This window comes from Haemaphysalis longicornis, unplaced genomic scaffold (assembly GCF_048455015.1).
Source record: "Haemaphysalis longicornis isolate Haplotype H1 unplaced genomic scaffold, Haemaphysalis longicornis Haplotype H1 scaffold_1, whole genome shotgun sequence".
Taxonomy (NCBI): Eukaryota; Metazoa; Arthropoda; class Arachnida; order Ixodida; family Ixodidae; genus Haemaphysalis; species Haemaphysalis longicornis.
This window is the reverse complement of record NW_027526203.1, coordinates 181,594,638-181,610,948: the sequence shown is the minus strand read 5'-3', so window position 1 is coordinate 181,610,948 and position 16,311 is coordinate 181,594,638.

Below are 16,311 nucleotides of genomic sequence, written 5' to 3'. Positions count from 1 at the left end.
TTCGAGTTAACGCGGGATTACTGTATGCATGTGATTTCGTTGCAGTGGTAACTGGGATATTGCGGCATTAGGGGCAATGTGATGTCTGGCTATAGCTGCCCGTGAGGGCCATTATAGTGCGCTTTACGGCCAAAATTCCTTTCTCCAGATGGGACGAACGAACCTGTCACCACCATGGGATGGCGCATGCAAATCATCAGCGGCGGAACCACAACGTACGGTACACTGCCCTCTACGATGCAGACCTGCAGTGCGCGTTCCGCAAGCCCCAAGTCTATCTTGACACGACCGAGTGTGCCAGCGCTCGTCCTGTGTGTCCTCTGCCTTTAGTCCTGTCCTTACTGCACTGTCTTTGAATTGATTTGTAACATACCGCGCCCGACTCAATGTGGCTTTTACAAAAGCTTTCTATTCACGATCGAACTAGTGCATTCCCTTTGTATCTGGTTTGCGGCGTTCGGGAGAACAAGCCTTAGGTGTTTGCCGGCGAGAACGAGAGCGTGGAAATTACTGAGGTCGCGAATCGGACTTCAAAACCTTGTTAGCTCCCATGGAACGCCACTGAATGTGCGGTATGGGGTACCAGATATTAATCAATCTCTATAGCCAAGAGGGCGTCTCTACCCTCCCACCTCCCTCTTTCGTTTTCGGTACGTGTTCGTGCATTGTTTTTCCCTTTGCCCGCTTGCGCAACCAAGAGGGGTAATTCATATTTGGTGGGTCCGAAGGCCCGTGCGTGTGCACGTGTGTCGAACTCATTGGAACGAGCGAGAGAGAGAGAGATCACGCGGACTCCAGGTGCGGATAAACAAACAAAGCGTTTAATCGATAAGCATGACACACAAGCAGAGCCAATAGCCAATAACACACACGCACACACACACATATATATATATATATATATATATATATATATATATATATATATATATATATATATATATATATATATATATATATATATATATATATATATATATATATATATATATATATAGGGAGCAGTCGAACTTTGAAGATGGTAGAGAACACAAGAAAAGAAAACTTTGAACAAGGTAAAAGCACGATTGTTGCCAACGTTTCAGCAAAAGGCTTGCCTTCGTCAGGGCGAACCCTCGCTTGGCTGGCACGCTTTATATAGGGGTAGGTCCCCAAGTGAGAGGAGAGAAGGAAGTGGAATGTAGGAGCCAGATTGGTTTGGGAGTATGCAGGGGGAGATGTTGAGGAGGAAGGAAGGTTGTATAGTTTGAGCCGCGAAGTCGGTAAGAGGGAAGTCAGGTGTGGTGGATATTCCGGGAAATTCTTGGAGGGAAAGGATAAGAGGGTGTTTGTTGCCACGCCGCGTGGCCTACAGCAAGGTTCTCAGAAACGCCGGAAGCACAACAGGTGGTGAGAGAAGTTCTTATCAGAAGGTATCTGCAAGCCCCAGGTCAAATGAAAAGGAAGGGAAGGAGAAAATAGCTAGGTCAAGGAGAAAACAAAAAAAAGGAAAAACCAGACGCACACAAAAAAATTCCCCGCATTTCCCCGAGGGGAAGAATGTGAAAGTGCGAATGCACGAGTTGAATTTGCGCGGTTCGGTAATGTTCGCGAAAGAGAGATCACTCACACACACACAACTACAAAGAAAGAAAGATGCATTTATTCACAGACACCTATTTGTGTTGTCGTTGTACTTGATTGCTAGAGCGGATCTCAGCTTTGAAATTTCGTGTCAGTACTCCTTTAAGCGGGTGCATTAACCCTTCTCACGCCCGATTCCTGGCCAATCCCCCACGTGGGTATGTGTCATGTCAGCGGCCAGGCAGCGCGCGCCCATCTCCCCCCGTTGCCAAGGAAGACGAGGAGATTCCTGGCCAATCCCCCACGTGGGTATGTGCCATGTCAGCGGCCAGGCAGCGCGCGCCCATCTCCCCCCGTTGCCAAGGAAGACGAGGAGCGCGCGCACCCGCAGCTGTTGCTATGCGGACGGCGGCGGACGCTTCAGGCTCGCTTAAGAAGTGCATTCGCACTTAAAACAATAACCGCACAATCATAATGGCGCGTGTCGCCAACAGCAACATTCCTGGAACAGGCCTTTTCTGAAACTGAAAAACGAAAAGATCATGTTGATGATAGTTGGAGTTTTTTGGCGCAAGGCCACCTGAGGCAAAGAGCTCCAAACAAAAGTATCTAAAAGAAAATAGTGGCTACTAAAGCCAGGATAACAATAAAATCAATTAACGCCAATGGTGATGGCTGGTGTATAGGGCCAGATTTGATTATGCGTGATAGGAAATGAGGTTTAAAAACTTAACGTCTGACAAGTACTCAAACACACGTTTCACGGAAAACATGGCATCGTCACCCAGAAACAGCGATGGATCTAGGGGAATATGTTGTCTGTAGAGTTCTCTGAAGTGTTTTTGTCGTGTTGTGTGAAGTGCCTTGCATGTGATTAGTATGTGCACTACGGATAGGGCCTCACCGCACCTGCTGCACTGGGGTCTAGAAGATCCCGTCAGCAGATACGAGTGCGTTGCATGGGTGTGCCCTATCCGCAGCCTACCCAAGGCGACTTCTGTGTGTCTGTTGCGTGTGTCAGTGGTGTATGGTCCCAAGCGTGGTTTTATAACGTGTAACTTGTTATCTGTCTGTTCACTCCAGTGTGTTTGCCATGTTCTACGTAAATGTTGTCTTATGTGTGGCTTGAGGTCTGTATATGGTACGGTTGTTATGTCTACAGTGTTACTGAGTGCAGCGGCAGCGGCCCTCTCGTCTGCCAACTCGTTCCCAGCGTGTCCTGGAGCCCAGCAGAGGATCAGCTGATGCTTCTGCGCATACACAGACATGACAGTGTTAAATACAAGATTAACTATGTGGTTTTTGGGGGGTGTATGCGATGACAGTGCGCGAACAACACTCAAGGAATCTGTGTAGATGATAGACTTCGGAATTTGATTTTTAAGTATGTGTCGTACAATCAGTAAAATTCCATATGCTTCTGCTGAAAAAATTGTTGTGTGGACGCTCATGGTTCTGGCTGCACTGAAATTCGGACCATGAGCAGCGCAGGAGACCATAGTGGAGGTTTTAGACGCGTCACTGTAAAATTCTGCAAGTGGGTATTTAAACTGCAGAGACAGAAAGTGCTGCAGTATTGCAGCTCGCGGTACCCGATTTTTGTCAAGTTTCATAAAAGAAAGGTCGGAGGACACAGGACGAACTTTCCAAGGAGGTAAAATGTCTGAAAAGGATGATCTGTACACATCTAAAAACGAAGCGCTCAGATCCGAGGCTCGCCCTCTCACTCTCTCACTCTAAGTGAAAAGGGCAGAGGAACGGATGGGCGATTTACAAAAAGCACAGACGTGGATGTATCGTTAAAGACAGGATAAAAAGGATGGTTATTCAGCGATGAAATTATAAAAGCATAAAGTAAGTCCATGTACGTCCCTTGGTTCTCAAGGCTCCAATTATTACACTCGGCATACAGACTCTCGACAGGGCTAGTGCGAAAAGCACCCGACGCAAGCCGTAGCCCCAAGTGTAGCACTGGGTCAAGCATTCGCAACGCTGTTTTAGACGCCGACCCATATACCGCACTGCCATAGTCTAAACGAGACCCTACGAAAGCAGTATAGAGCCGTAGTAGGAGTTCTTTGTCGGAACCATACGATTGATGGGAGAGAACCTTAAGTATATTCATTGTTTTCAGACATTTATGTTTAAGTTCCTTGATGTGTGGAATGAATGTGAGTTTCTGGTAAACACAACAGCTAAGAACTTGTGCTCCTTGTTCACAGGAAGCGACACGCCATTAAGAGTAATGTCTGGGTCCGGATGGACCCCGCGCTTCCTGGAGAACACAACGCAGGAGCTTTTTGCAGGATTCAATTTAAACCCATTCTTGTCTGCCCAGCCGGCAAGCTCCTTGACACCAAGCTGGACTTGACGTTCGCATATTGACATATTACATGATTTAAAAGATATTTGCACGTCGTCTACATACATAGAATAAGAGATTGTTGGTGGCAGTGCCTTTCCAAGAGAGTTCATCTTTACTATGACGAGAGTGCAACTCAAAACGCCACCTTGCGGCACGCCATTTTCTTGGACGTGAACCTTTGAAAGTGCACAACCAACTCTTACTCTGAACGTTCTCTCTGACAAATAACTAACAAGGGTGTTCAACATATTACCCGAAACGCCGAATGACCTGAGGTCACTAAGGATCCCATAACGCCAAGCGGTGTCGTAGGCCTTCTCGAGGTCGAAAAAGACAGTTAAACAGTACTGCTTATGCAGGAAGGCATCCTTGATGTATGATTCAAGTGCAACCAGTTGATCGTTCGTCGATCGCCCCACCCTAAAGCCTTCCTGGCAGCTCTCGAGAAGACCATTGTACTCGAGGAAGTACACGAGCCTGCGATTGATCATCTTCTCGAAGAGCTTGCACAGGCAGCTCGTCAAGGCTATAGGACGGTAACTTGAGGGGGACGACGGGTCCTTTCCCTCCTTCAAGAAAGCCACTACTATGGCTTCCCTCCAAGATCGAGGGATGTGCCCCGAAAGCCATATGCTATTGTATAGGTGTAGAAGTGTTTCAAGGGTGTCTGAGTGTAGGTGTTGTATCATTGTATATGTAATGTTGTCTGGGCCTGGAGCTGAGGGTTTACACGTGCTCGGAGCAGCCCTCAGCTCATGTAGTGAAAACAGGGAGTTGTAAGAAGTCTGTGATTTGTTGTTGTCGTGTAGGGACTTCTTTTCACTAGAGTCTTTATACTTCAGGAAATTGTTCGTGTGGTGTGCTGAACTGGACACGTGTTGGAAGTGTGGTGCGAGTGTGTCAGCCTGGTCTTCCAGTGTGTCCCCTGTTGTACTGACCAGGGGCAGCCTGTGTGTCTGTTGTCCTTTGAGTTTGCGTATACGTGTCCATACCTTGCGTGTGTCTGTGTATGAGTTTATAGATGTTATGAATGAGCGCCAACTATCTCTTTTTGCCTCACGGCGCACACGTTTTCCGAATGCCTTGGCCCGTTTGAACAAGAGGAGGTTTCCCGACGTGGGGTACCGACGGAGGATACCCCACGCCTTGTTCTGGGCCTCTCGCGCCCGCCTACAGTCCTCATTCCACCATGGCCTCCGCTGGTTGCGCGGGGCACCAGAGGCGTGGGGAATGGACTTTTCGGCGGCGTCGAGGATGTGCGCCGTGAGTTGTGCGGCTTCATCTACGTGTAGGTGTCTTATAGTTGTGTAGTGTAGTTTCGATGTCTCTGTAAATGTGTTCCAATTAGCTCGTGCTTCATTGAACCTATTATGGGAAGATGAACTGCTTGGGCCTTTACCTATATATGTAAGTGAGGTGGGGAAGTGGTCACTGCCATATGGGTCAGTTCCCACACCCCACTCGAGAAGAGGAAAGAGAACTGCGGATCCAATAGCCAAGTCAAGACATGAGTATGTGTTGTGTCCTATGTTATGATATGTAGGCTGTTTATTGTTGAAAAGGCATGCTCCCGAGGATGTAAGAAACCTCTCTATCAGGCGACCCCGGGCATCCGTACGAGAAGAGCCCCAAAGAAAATTGTGAGCATTAAGGTCGCCTGTTAGAATGTATGGTTCGGGCAGCTGGTCAACCAGCGCCTCGAAGTCAGAGCTAGAAAGCACAAAATCAGGACAAATGTATATGGAGCATACCGTTATCAACCTATTAAAATTATTGTGCGTATTGCTACAGCCTCAAGGATGGTGTTCAGAGTGATAGGGTGGCATGCAAGGGATGTCCTGGCTATTACGGCTACACCGCCCGAAGAGTGTGTGCAGCCAACCCTATCCTTTCTGAATACCATAGAGCTATTTAAGAAATTTGATTGATTGGAATTTAAATGTGTTTCTTGGACACACATTAAACTTGGCTGATTAGCATGCAGAATCTCACACACATCGTCAAGATTATTCAGAAGGCCTCTGCAGTTCCATTGAACAATATTTTCTCTTCCCATTATAATGTGTTCAGAGCTACTGGAGTGTGATTATTTATGTATACAGGGTCTTTCGGGGCTTGGACTCTTGGAAGGGGTTTTCTGGCCTTCTCTATTGACCTGGACGTCGCAGCCCGTTCCTTCCGTTGCGATGAAAGCCGGAAGGGCTCGACGTCCATGTCGTCATCTGAAGGCAAGGGGGACTGGACCCCTAGCGGACTGGACCCCCTTGACGTGGTACCCTTTCGGGTATTCTTTGCCTGCGCTGCCAGTGCTGAAGGCGTCGGGAGCACCACAGATGGCACAGGCAGTGAGGCGGGGAAGGGGGCCGCTGCGACTGCCTCCGTCTCAATCTCCGTGCCCTTGCATGTGCTTTGGGCCGGTGGAGAGGAAGCAGTGGATGCAGCGGCATCCCCAACAGACGTTGTTGCCACCACAGCCGCTGCAGGGTGAGCGAGCGGTGTAGAGGCTGGTTGGGCTGCCAGGGGCAACTCAGGGGGGGGGGGGGGGGGGGGGGGGCGGGACCAAGTCCAACTCGCGGTACTGGGTCCTCGCCGAAACAAGACGCCGCTCCGCTCCCCGGCGAGCTGCGTCGGCGTACCTCCCCAGGGGGAAAGAGGCGAACCTCTTTCGCGCCTCTGGGAAGGTGATGTTTTCAGTGACTTTGATGTTGATTATTTTCTTTTCTAATTGAAACTTTTCACATTTTCTGGAGTATGCCGCACGTGGACCCTGGCAGTTTACGCAAAGAAATTGTTGAACGTTACAGTTGTCGGACGGGTGGTCGTGCTGGGCGCATTTTGCGCAGGTAAGTCAGCCGCGACAGGAGTTTGTGCCGTGCCCGAACCGTTGGCACTTGAAACAGCGCCGCGGGTTCGGGATGTACGGCCGGACTGAACATCGGATGTAACCTGCGTTGATGAATTCTGGAAGGGTGGACTTGTCGAAGGTTAGGATGAGGTGCTTTGTCGGTATTTGTTTATCGTCCCTGCGGATGGTTATGCGCCTGACCGCTGTTACGCCCTGACTACGAAGGCCCTCCAGCAGGTCAGCTTCAGATTCATTTAGTAGGTCATACTCAGAAATCACGCCCTGGGAGCTGTTTAGGCTGCGGTGGGGCGTGACTCGAATTGGCAGATCGGCGATGCTGGTTTGAGCAAGAAGTTTTTTGGCCTGATCCTGGCTACTGACCTCGACAAGAATTTCACCGGTTCGATGTTTTTTGGCCTTATACGACCCTCCAACAATACCGCCAAGAAACTTTGAAATGAGATATACCGACTGTGAAGCAAGAGGTTTTGATTGGTCTACAGATTCCATCACGATGAAGCGAGGATAGTTGTTCGATTTCGGAGGACTCAAGTCAGGAAGTGGTGGAAAAGAAACTTCGGTGCGGCCCCTTTTCGGGGGCCGATCACGTTTGGGGGGGGGGGGGGGGGGGGCGGGTTTGAAAATGCCATATAGCATAGTATAAAAGCAGGGAGACGGGGGTACTTTCTTCTTCGACCTTACCCTAGTAGTCAAAGAGGTCCCGGAGCTCCCTGCCTGGTAGACAGGCAGGGAGCCCATCGGCCGAAGCTTGACCAAGGCTCCGACGGCCACCGTTTACGGCTTCTACCCTTCACCTTTAAACACCTCGCCACGGTTGGACACGGCTTATGTTGGGAGCTCGGGGTCCGCGGTGTCGCTGCTCACCGTCACCATGAATACTCAAGGTGCCCCGTGCGGGGGAAAAGATCATGTTAGAAGGACGTACTTGGCACAAGACAAAGCGGAGCAAAAAAAAAAATAAACAAAAATAAAATGGAATTCCAAAGCAAACGTTGGAGGGATGCCTGCGCGTACTAAACTCGAAGCTAAGGAAGGAAAAAAAGAATTAGGTGAACGTTTAAGAAGCAGAGGGAGGGGTCATTCTGTTTGGATAAGGTACAAGCAAGACAATGCCTAATGCTGTATTCCCTGTGAATATCGGAAGGATTCTAAGTTGCCCCTAGACGGATTAATTCCAGCAGGTTCCATGGTGTTGAATTTATGAATTAAATAGGATTCTTTGTATTTTCTGTCCCTAGGAGACTTAACGTTTGCTGAAGTATGTACAACTTCAGGTCATCAAATTGTGGCCTGGTTGGTTGAAATGCTGCGCTATAGCTGTGGAGGAATAGCTAAGAGTATCTGCCCGGTGACCGTTAAGACGTAGGCTCATAGGTTGACTCGTTTCGCCTATATACTGTTTGTGACACATTGAGCATTTTAACATATACACAATGTTGGATGAAGTGCACGTAAAACTTGAATTAATCTTGTGAACGTAATTGCTGGCTGTGCTTTTTACAATGCAGTCTGTCTGCAGGTGATTGCAGGTCTTGCATCTGGGACGGGAACAGCTGGCTATGACTGGTTGCTTTGAAGGCCCTGTTTTAGCATGCACTTGAATATCTTTTAGATTCCTATTTCTCCAGTAGGTAACCCTTGGTGCTTCCGGGAACGTCTTTTTAAGTCGGTCGTTACTCTCTAAAATGGGGTAGTATTTCGGCAGGATATCGTTACGTTAGGAAGGGCGTTTGAAAATTTAGTTATTATAGGGCAGGCGGCCTGGCGCTTTCGTTTTGTCGCTGTTTGTTGAGCTCGTCGTCCCTTTTGAGATTAGACGCACGTTGTTACGCCTGATGGAGCGAGCTTTTGGGGTAATTCCTGCTCATAAGGGTGGACTTGAGTTCGTCTAGATGCTTTACGTAGTACCTGTCATCACTGCATACTCTTCTAAGTCTGGTGGCTTGTCCTACAAAGATCCCTTGTTTGCAGTATCTCGGGTGAGGGCTTTTATAATCTAGATACTGCTGCCTGTCTGTTGGTTTTCTAAAAAGTGTGGTTTTAAGTTTACCGTTGTCGAGAATGACGGTAGTATCCAGAAAGTTCACTTCTTTTTCAGAATGCTGGCATGAGAACATAATAGTCGGATGCGAGGAATTGAGATGAGATATAAATGTTTCTAGAGTCACGCGACCGTGTTCCCAAATCATGAAGATGTCGTTTATGTAGTGGAGGTAAACCTGAGGTTTATGCGGAAAAAAAGTTTAATTAACAGGGTGGCTTTAAGTTGCCCCATGAAAATGCACAGATCGGCGCGAATAGAGTACCCATGCTGGTTCCAAAAACTTGCAAGAAGTAAGATGAGTCAAATTCAAAATAATGGAGAGTTAAAACTAGTTTTAACAAAGTTATGTAAACTTCTGGCGCATGTTGGTGCGGGTTCACTGATAAAGCTTTTGAAATAGCTTCGATTCCTTCGACGAAAGGGATGTTTGTATACAAGGCGGCAACGTCAAGAGTAACAAGGAGCCTGCCACTGGGTAGGCGACCGCCCTTATTATGTCTTCTATTATTCGGAGGAAGTGGGGGGGGGGTGTCCTGAACGAATGAAGGAAGAAGAGCCGGAATGTCGGATTGGTAATGATTCAGAAACAGAGATAATGCTTCGGGTGGGGTATTGTTATTCGAAACTATGGGTCTGCCAGGAATGTCGACAGTAAACAATGATTCGACGGGGACTTAGTGGGATTTTGGGAGGAGGTAAAAACGTCCTGCATGCTTATTGCGTCCTGCGTGGGGACCGAACCCACGCCTTTCGAAAGGCGTGGGTTCGGTCCCCACTCTGGGCGCGTGTTTTTCTTTCTTTCTTCTGTATATTTAAAAAAAAAAATGTTCACTTCATTAACCGTAGTAATCAAGAAAAGAGCCTAACCACACCCCTATGCTTCCTTTGGCGTCGTAGACTGCTGACCTATCTTTAAGTATATATATATATATATATATATATATATATATATATATATATATATTATACGCACGTAATACACACGCACGCACGCACAAAAGGGACTACAACAAAAATGCTCTCTGCGGAGCACCTTTCTAAGACGGAAAATACGGTTGACTACCTCCCAGAAAAAGAAGTTCGAAGAAGATCCGTCCCGCATTCCTCTTTCGACGAGATACTGTTCCCAAAAGGACACTGGATCGCTAGGTGGAACATTTTACGCCTTGCCCTGAACTCTTTGAAGGACAGAAACCTCTGTAAATTTTGGTGATTGGCCGCCAATTGTTTTAAAAGGTGCCGCTCGGGCGGAGCGATTGCTGGCACGCCTAGCATGCTATATATGTACCCCCGTTTGCTTACAGCTCACCCAGTCATAGCCTGCATGAACAGGGGCCTAATAGCGAACGCTTTGAACTCACATACAGGTCAGGCCTTTAAACTACCAAAACACACTCTGAAGGTAGGTACAGGACAGCTTAAGCTGAAGCAACATAACAGCAGACGACAGATGGGGCGTTTTTTTTTTTTTTTTTTGGAAATGAGCCAGATCCACCTAATGCGAGTTTTAGCAGCAAGCGATATCAACTACGATCTGCGTACACGTTTTCAGGGCGTTATTTCAACTATTTTCTTGCCACCCTTTTTTTATGGGAAAGTTGCCGAGTTTTTCTTGTCACTGCAGTTTTATCCGACTTAGGTTCGGTTTCTGGATCTGACTCGTTTCGAAAAAAAAAAAAAAAAACGCCTCAGATTTCGGTGACGCCGCCCAGCCGCGACAACAGAAAGCTGCGACGCGACTCATAAAACGTATTTCAGAATGCCCATCGCTGCTGCCGTGCGAGTCGGGCGGTTTCGTCTGCTATGCTGCTGAGAAATTTTCACGCATGCGTTTTCTGCAATCTACCTTATATGGCAACCTTTTGTCGCGTCAAGCCGATGTTTTTACGTGACGTAATCATCAAAAGTGAATATAAATGGGACATCATGACACCTGAAACACATTTGCTAGCTATGCCAAAAATGGCAGCTGCTAAGCTTTTTTTTTTCAAGAAGCAACCACGATGTCGCGCGTACCTGAAAATCATTTCCAGATAGGGCAAAATCGGACGAAACACGCATGTGCTAACAGAAAGATCCATTGAGCAGCAGGCGATGCGGGCCGACTCGCACGGCAGCAGTGAAGGGCATTCTCGAACATAGAGTTTCATAGAATGAAACTATGTTCTCGAACACACGTTTTATCTCGTCGCAGCTTTCTGTTCTCGCGGCTGGACCGCGCGCCACATATATCTGAGGATTTTTATTATCGAAATGAGCCAAATTGACCTAAACGAATTTGATAAAAAGCGGAAGTTTGTTACCGGACCTAAATGCAATGCTGTCAAAGCTATTATATGATATGTTTTACATGTCAGCTAAGGAGAACTTAAAGCTACAAGAAATTAAAAATTATATGATAGATTTGAGCAATATTATCATGATAAGTTTGGATTTGGCTCTTATTGCATTTCGAAACTCAGTTTATGCGGTACTCTTATAAAAAAATTGTTTAAATTGACTTTCAAGAATCCCATTCCTGAAAGTCAATTTGACGTAAAAGGCATTAAACATGTGCTGCAGGGCTCCAAGAACAGTAGAACTATACATGAAGATCAGGTGAGTCTTTTTTTATTTTTTATTTGTTTTTATTCTTGCGCGAAAAAACAACAAAAAAATCACTTTCGCGCAAAGGGAGCCGGGAAAAAAGCCGTCAAAACAGCTTGACTAGCCCCAGCCCCCGGTGCAGACAGGCGGCAAGCGGCATTGGCCAATATTAACAAAAATGAACACAAACTAAAAACGCAACGTATATACAATATATGCAGTGACTATAAACAGCACTCAAGATACATACTGAGCAGGGTTTGGAAAAGTAGTACGCTTACGAATACAATAGCGAGAAAGAGGAAGATATTTATCCTTTTAACAACATTAGTTAAGTGTAAAGATGCTGCGTAGATGGTTAAAAGAAATGGTAGAAATGTCTTGATAATTATTGAGTAAAGACGGCAATCTGTGTCGCAACATTTGTTCTCCGTAATTTGTTCGGCATTTTTTTACTTTCCAAGTTTCTGGATAGCGGGTAGAATATATCGGAGAGAGCTTTTCTAGACTGGCTAGATTAATTAGTGAACCGTTATTTACTACTGCTTGTTTGTAACATCGGCAAAGTTTATAACTGTAAATAGAATCCATGCGAATAACATTGTACTTTTTAAATAGTTCTCGTGTAGGAGAAAGATACGGAACCTTGCTGACTAGGCGCATAGCTCGTTTTTGTAAAACTGTTATTTTTCCTATATTTTCCCGAGTTGTGGTAGCCCAAATGAGTACGCCGTAGTTAAGCATAGAGCTGAAAATAGAGTTGTAAAGTAGAAAGTTAACTGAGACTGGAAAAGAATAACAATAACAGCGCATAAGACCAGTGGCCTAGGATAATTGTCAGTGTGTTTATTCCATGACATAGTTTCTTCAGAATATACACCAAATGTTTTGAAACATTGAACGAATTCAACTGGAGTCTGATTGATTACAATAGATTCAACTGCGCTGATTTTACGACGTGTATGAAAAAGTACTGCTTTTGTTTTGCCAGCATTCAGTTTTAAATTATTGTTGGATGCACAGCTGCTAATACATGCAATAGTCTTATTTGCGCGATTTGCGAAATCAATACCTGAGCAACCGGCAAAAAATAAATTGTGTCATCGGCATATATTATGTATTTAACTGTTTCATCGATGTTAACAATCTCGTTGATGTACAAAATGAAAAGAAACGGACCTAGAATGCTACCCTGTGGCACGCCACCCTTAACTGGTTTAGTTGTTGAAAAGTATTCTCCAATTTCAACGAGCTGCGATCGATGGCATAGATAAGATGATATTAGAGAATGAGCTTTCCCGCGAAATCCATATCGATGTAGCTTATGAAGAAGAATATCGTGATTTACATAATCAAATGCTTTTGTGAAGTCAAGGAAAATACCTAGAACGACATTGTTGTTTTCAAAATTGTCCAGGATAAACTCTTTTTGTTCAAGCAATGCCAACTCAGTTGATTTATTCTTTCTGAAACCGTATTGAGCGGGGGAAATGATATTATAGCGATAAGAAAACGATGATAAGCGCTTCAGAAAAATATTTTCTATACCTTTAGAAAAAAAACAGGCAAAATGGAAATAGGCCGGTAGTTTGAGAAATTATTGCGATCTCCCTTTTTAAATAGTACTACAACTTTAGCGGACTGCATTTTGCGTGGAAAAACTCCAGTTGAGAAACATGCGTTAAAAAAGTGTGTTAGACAGTTCGCTAATAAATCAATGACAAACTTTACGGGCTTTATCTGGAAACCATCCACGTCAGAGGAATTGCTGTTGCTTAGAGACATGAACACAGCGATTACTTCATTCTCAACAACGGGATCAAGATAAATAGTGTTGTCCATAGAGCAATTTAGGTATCTTAAACTTTCAGTATTCATTGAAACAGTTGGAACGGAAAGAAAGAAATCGTTGAAGGCATTGGCAACAAAGGCTTCTTTTTCAAGTATCTCACCATCCTTTATAAGTTAAGGGTCTCCGAGGGATTTCCAAGCATTGTATTTAATTTTTTCCAAATGTCTCGAGGACGTCCGTTACACGATCTAAAAAGATTAAAATGATAGCGGTTTTTCGCAACGCGGAGCTCTTTAGTGACGTAATTACGGAGAGTTTTAAAAACTTTAAAGGTGTCAGCATTCGTAGTTTTCAAAAAAAATTATAAAGTTTATCTCGTTTTTTCATCAGCCTGATCAGGTCCTGAGTTATCCAGGGTTTACGGGCACATTTTGGTGGAGAATACGTTTTGTACGGAAAACTAGCATTATAGGCATGGGTGAACTTTAGCAGAAACTTGTCATATACCGCATCAGAGCTGCTCTCCCTAAAGACATCGTTCCAATTCGTTCGAGCTATGCACTCTCCAAATCTAATTAGAGTACGGGGATTGACATCCCGGAAAGAGCGGGTTACGTGCTGCGGTTTTTAGCAGTAGCATGACGTTTCACAGACAGAAAAACAGGAAGGTGGTCACTGAGAGCAAAGTTAATAACCCCAGATCTCAGACAAGTTTCATCATTGTTTATAATGAAAAGGTCTAAGAGAGTATCTGAAGTAGCTGTGATTCGTGTAGGGGATTTTATCTAAGAGAGAATCTGAAGTAGCTGTGATTCGTGTAGCGGATTTTATAGTGTTGCGACAAGAGTGAATATTAAGCAGGGTTTCAAATTCTGTCTTCATTCTACTTTCGACGACGAAATTAATATTAAAGTCACCACCCATGATTAGGCTATATTCGCGTTCATTGATAAATTCCAAAAAAAGAATCCAGAAAGGAAAGAAATTCTGAAATTAGACCGCAAGGCGGACGGTAACAAACACAAAACACTTCCGTGTCACACTGAAGAACTAACATTTCATAATGGGGTGTTATACAACAGAAATTGGTGAGTAGTTCACATTCTATACTACTGGAAAGCAGCATTGACACGCCTCCTCCTCTTCTGGAATTTCGATTAAGATAGTAAGTCTTATAACCAGACATTTTAAAAAAAGGGCCCATCTCCCCGCGAGGGGGACTCGAGTAAATGCGTCGCATAGGGGGTGGGTGTATTGCGTTAACGTTTAGTGTTTGGGGAGTTGGTGGTAGTGAATGCGTTGTATGAGCAGCTTCTTGACGTAGTTTGAATGAGTCAAGGATATAAGGCGCGTTCGTAGCCTTTCATTCTGTGTCGGTTTTGTGGCGCAGTGGGAAGAGCACCATGTACCTCGCGTTCCGCCCACAGGTAGTGAATGCGTTGTATCAGCAGCTTCTTGACGTAGTTTGAGTGAGTCAAGGATATAAGGCGCGTTCGTAGCCTTCCATTCTGTGTCGGCTTTGTGGCGCAGTGGGTAGAGCACCATGTACCTTGCGTTCCGCCCGCAGGGTCGTGGGATCGAAACCAGGCGCCGGTAAGTATTATTTTTTTATATAGTGTAGGGGGAGGGGTGCGGACCTGTTGTTGAGAGCGAAGAGGGTAGCGTGATGCGAGAGAGCGAGGAGTGGGGGAGAGGGCGCGCCTGCGCGCTGAGCTGTTGCGGACGCACGGCGGACGCTACATGTGAGTTAAAGAAATGCTCTGCATTTAAAACATCAGCTTCGGAAGTAAACCACGTTTCAGAGAACACTATAACATCAAAGTGCGATATAGAACGGCTAAAGAATAAGCAGCGTAATAGGCAGCATAAGCAGCGCTCTTCGAATTCTTCTGCAGGATGATTTTCTTGCGCACGCCTGAAGACACTCACGAAGTAAGCTAACTCAACATTGGCTCGCCAGAAATTTACAAAACACTTTGCAAAAAGGCTGCTCATATATTCTTCTTCCCCTTAATGAAGTGGCTGGTTCCCACAAAGACGGGGGCGGGTAGCAGGGCTTTTAAGTGGCGGGTATTTAGTGAAGTAATAAAATGGTAAATATGGGAGTAAAAAAAATGACCAGATTTACTCCGTAGGGGCGGGGGAGAGGAAATTAAATCATTGTTTAACATCTATCAGTTTAATTTCCTTCCCTTCACTTTTGTTCACATTGTCGTCGATGTCTGTGGACATATCTTTCACCGGTCTCTTAATTTCCGTCTGAATTCACGATAAGCCAGCTCCGAAAAGAAAAAAAAAACGTCTGAAAACACCCAAGAAACAGTCCGAAAAGTCACGCCAAACGCAAACTCCCACTGGACAAATGAATTTGGCTCATTTTGATCCCTGCCACAGAAGCACCTGGCTCCTTTTCGATACAAAATACGATCTGCGTACACCTTTGTTGGGAGTTATCTGACCTATTTTGTTGCCACCTTTTTTTCTAGGGGAGAGTTGCTGAATTTTTCCTGTCAGTGCAGTTTTGTCTGACTTAGTTTTGGTTAGTGGATTTGGCACATTGCGAAAAAAATCTAACCTATCGTCTGCTCTTATTTTTTTTTTCAGCTTAGGCTGTCCAGGACTGTACGTAGATATTTATTTATATAATAAGGTTATCAAGGAAAGGCCACCAGCAGGCGTAATTTGTCGCGCCTTGGGGGGGGGGGGGGGGGGTACACCGGAACGCCTGGTGGTGTGGGGAATCGGAGAATCGGATTACAGATTCATACACAGCATAACAGAAAGAAATACAGAGAAAAACATACACACGTAATGGAGAAGCGTAAGTAACGTGACAATAGATGCAATAAAACGAATACATGACTTGCACATGGCATCATCCCAGCCCTTCCTTGTGACCAACTTCCAGCTTTTTCAGCGCACCCAGAGATAAGAGCATCAGATACACGTGCAGCCTTCCACCGTGGCAACTATGGCAACTATCCTGACGTCAGTGCGAGCCATCCATGCAGCAAACACATTCAAGACACAGACAAGTAAAAAGGGGGGCAGGAGGGGTAGCTACGTGCAAGCAGGAATCCTGACTAAGACGATAT